This window comes from Aedes aegypti, chromosome 2 (assembly GCF_002204515.2).
Source record: "Aedes aegypti strain LVP_AGWG chromosome 2, AaegL5.0 Primary Assembly, whole genome shotgun sequence".
Lineage (NCBI taxonomy): Eukaryota > Metazoa > Arthropoda > Insecta > Diptera > Culicidae > Aedes > Aedes aegypti.
In genome coordinates, this window is record NC_035108.1 from 291,815,361 (window position 1) to 291,819,908 (window position 4,548).

Genomic DNA, 4,548 nt, shown 5'->3' on the forward strand with positions numbered 1-4,548 from the left:
TTTGTAATGATTCATTACGCAACTCAAAACAGTTGCGTAATGAGAAAGCGTTGCGTAATGAATCATTACAGCACTGGTTTCAGTTGCGTAATGACCTGGGAGGGAGGCACCGATACTACACACGAAATATAGAACAACGTTTGTTTGAACTGCAAGATAACTCCAGCTTGCCAGCAACAATCAAGGCAGGCTTGGGGAAAACCGCTAGTTTTCTTTTGTTGTGTACTTTCCATCTTTCCTGACAAACATGGAAAAAGGGCCACAGTTTTCTATGCACCAAATAATAATTTTCATTGGGAAAAGTAAAACGATGCGTTTTTCAATGCTTTATATTCAATCAGTTGAAAGGTGCTCACGTGACATTACTTGCATTTTGTGCATGAATTGATTTTCATTCAATTTTTTGTCACTTTTGATGAAATGCGAAAATGTGTTTTAATCAGTTACGCGCTTTTTCCATGTTATTCCAATGTTTGAGATCTGGGTTCACAGTGACAGTTCGTGACAGCGGAATCCCGGCTCACTATGACGTACAGAAATTTTGTATTGGTTTCTCCCTCCCAGGTAATGACTATTCCCGCACTGCATACTTCAGTGCAGGAAAGTAGGCCGTTTCATGACAGATTGGCGTGATGAAAAACAGCCTATTACGATGAGAAATTGCAAAAATTGATTCACTTAACGTGTTTGTGTGCACAAAAAGTAAACATTTGTATAGAAATCTTCAAGAGCAAAAAACAACAGCCGAGTACAAGGCAATACAACGTTTACCGGGCTACTATTATAGAATAAATTGAATATAGAATATATTTGAAATAAATAATAGAAATCTAAAGAGAAATTATGGAAAAGTATTTCAACTCATTTTTTTTACATTTTGATCTCTCGGGTCAGAATCGTAGTACCCGAAGCATTCGCCTTTCCTCTAATCCGGGCCTGGTTACACATGCTATTAATCGCTCTATTCTTCTTGGAATCATATGCAAGACATGTTCATTTGGTCATACATACATTACTTCAAAGTTGATTTCTGATTCCAACAATCCACAGCAGGGTAAAGTACACCACCAGCCGTGCGTTTAATTTCTATTTAGCGCAAACTCAATGCGGGCCATGATTGCTTTCTCGAAAACGATAACTATTTAGCTGCGAAGCACGAAGCCGGGTAATAATCTTTCTCTACGGATGCCTCGGCCTTGGCTCACTGGGTTGCCTCCGTCCTAATAAAACAATAAATCTGTTTATATCATTACGACTTTCCTTCTACTCTCCTCTCTTGGCTATACTTTGTATCTTTCGACGCTCGACAGTCGTTGTCCCAATGCTGACAGAGAGTGAGCATCATCCCCGAACCTCTAAGGATCAGTAATTGGCCAGAGGCCGAGGACAAAGTCGAAGAAAAGGCCCCAATTGTTGTTTATTTACATTAATAAAACTTTACGACCATTCAATAACGGGGCGAAACGGCTTTCTACGCCAAGCAAGAGAAGGCATCCGTCATCGATCTGGACGAATTCGAGCGAAATTCCTTCTCCGAGAGGCCTAGAACGAAGCGTTCCTTTGGAAACGGGCAATCCTTGGCCATCATCCGGCCGGAGGTTGGGTGTCCGTGTCGTACGGCTGACGGCCCGGTTTCGTACTAAAAATGTAGTAGAAACGGATTTTTATTCCTTTACGATTATGTTTGCAATAAAAAGGGAGAACAAAATCGAACCATGCCAGTGCCAGTCTAACGGCAGCCGCCATATTGATTTTTATGAAACATGCGCGTGGAGGCATGTCGTAAAAAGCATCTCTATCCCTCCTACTTGCCGCATCAACTTCGGGTATGGCCCAACAAGTTACAACACAGTAGATTTTTGTTTCGGATGTGTATCTGCTTAGGGAGGGCAGCACTACAGCTACTTATTGTTGGTGCAACGGACAACGTTTAGTTTCTAGATTATAGTTTCAATCATGCTTTTCACATATGCATTTATTGCTTGTAAGAAAGAATATCTCAAGGATTACAGTGTCTACATATTGCTGAAATGCTCCTTATCGAAAAAGAAAAATCACTTACAACGGGGCCTTCCTTAGCCGAGAGGTTAGAGTCCACGGTTACAAAGCAAAGCTGAAGGTGTCTGGGTTCGATTCCCTGTCGCTCCAGGATCTTTTCGTAATGGAAGTTTTCTTGACTTCCCTGGGCATAGAGTATTATCCTACCTGCACACGATAAACAGTGAGTCACAGTGAAAATCGTCCACCTTGAACATTACCAGAAAAGTAATTCATACTATTCATGTATAGAACAAGAATTCAAATTATATGGCTCGTTACGTTAGTTCGGCAAGAGTCTTGATAATTGTATGCAATTCAAGTCATTGAATATTAAAAGAATAAATTAAGCTTTAAATTTGTAAAAATAATCAATAACACTGCGGAACACGTTTTTGTCTCAAGCATCAAAATACCGCTATTTAGTCGATTAAGGGTTGTTGAATCCATTACTGTTTTTAAAAATATCATAGCACGTCTAGTTCTTGAGATATTGGCTGTTCAAAATGCAAAATTTGACTATATTAGCCAACTTGCATGTAAATTTGCCAACTTGTAAGGCAATTTATTTGCCTAATTTGTCACAAATTTCAAACTTTATATGTATAACAATACTTATTAGCACAGTTCATAATACTATCGATGTTTAAAAGTTATTTTTTGGTGTTTTAGAAAAGTATTGTATTTTGCCATATAAGAGAAACGGAGAGTTTAGTATGGAGATTGCAAGCATGTTGAAAAAATCGATTTAACCTTAATTTTAACGTTCAATTTCAATTAAATTTTATCTGAAATGAAAGTTGAAGTCTTATTTTGCATGCTTGCTGGATTAGATCACAGAAAAGTTTGATAAATCATACTCTAAATATCATGTAAACATCAATTAAACTAGTGTTTTATACAACTTTGGCGACTTGTAGCTAAAAATTGTGACGTGCAGGGACATTTCTGAGAACGGCATCAGATTCAGCGACCCAAAATCTACTAGAGACACAAAATTTGATCCTTGAGACACGCAAAAAGGTCATTTTTGTTACGCTGTGTAATAACGTGAACACAGTGAAAATCGTCCATCTTGCCGTTATGCATGATTTTTGGGGTAATATTATAAAGTGTTCATTCATATCATTTCTTTAACTCGCGCACACACATACATTCAAGCACGATCTGCTATGCAAGAATAAAAAAGGTTTAGTTTTTTAGAATATTTCCATTAAAATGGGACGAAATAAACAGACATAGTCAGATATAAGAAAACTTGTGATAAAACTACACAAAAATGGCAAAAATCAACTGAAAATCACCAAATTTGTTGGAAAAGGGTGTACTACCGTATAGAGTATAATAAATCGCTACATAATTAACCATTGAAGTAAAATCAAACCTAAAACATCGTTGAAGAAAATTATCAATGGAGCGGTTGAGCGTTAGCTTCTTCGCCAGGTTAATGCTGACCCCAAGATAAGTGCACCGAAACTCGCAATTGAAGCGAAAAAGTATCTCAGGAAGCAGGTATCAGAAAAAGTATCTCATAAAGCCAGAAACTATGCGTAGAGTGCTTCGAAAACATAACGTTTCATGGCCGAGTTGCACGTCGGAAGACGTTTGTATCACCGAAGTACGTGAAATGTCGTATGAAGTTTACAAAAACACACGTTGGAAAGGATTTCAACTTCTGGAAGCACTATTCACAGATGAGAGCAAGTTTAATATTTTCGGATCTGACGGCAGGGTTATAGTTTGCCGGAAACCGAATGAAGACCTGAAAATGAAAAATCTTCGTGAAACTGCTAAGCATGGTAGTAGTTCCGTGATAGTTTGAGGCTTCATGTCAGCATCTGATGTTAGTAACTGACACCAAGATTATTATAATGACAGGTTTACCGATCTCAGCAGTCAGTGGGTGCGCGGTGTGCTTAGCTGCGGGGAAGGCGGAAGTGACAGTTGGCGAGTTGGCTAGCTGGCGGGTTTGTGTACTCAACCGTTTCTATGGGGTTGTTAGGGAATGTTTATTCCTACAAACATAAACACAGTGAAGTGAAAACTTTCTCCAGCATTTTGTCGCGAATCAAATTTTCGTCTTTAATGTAGTATTCCGGTGTTTTGTGTCGAAGAAAAGCAGATTATTTGAAAAATTGGTTTACAATTGCATGTATGCATGTAAGTGTGGAAATTTCGAATAGTGCAGCGGGTGAGAGCCACCCACCACCGAAGGTCTACCGATGAAAGAGAGGATGCGCCACGGTGTCGCCGTCTGACGATGACGGTTGTATTCTTGTAACTTTATCTCGTAAGTTAAGTCATTCTACTGTCAGTACATTACACAGTGAAGTAAATTCAGATACTTTGTCGCGTATACCACACAGATGTGAGTATAAAAGAAACATTCTATACCTTCTTTGTCACGCCATGCATCTGATATCCAAACAAACTCGTCAGCTGTCACTTGGCATTTCAAAATGGCGGAATGGGAAATCTGACACATTGGGCTACCTCCCTTCTAGATACCTT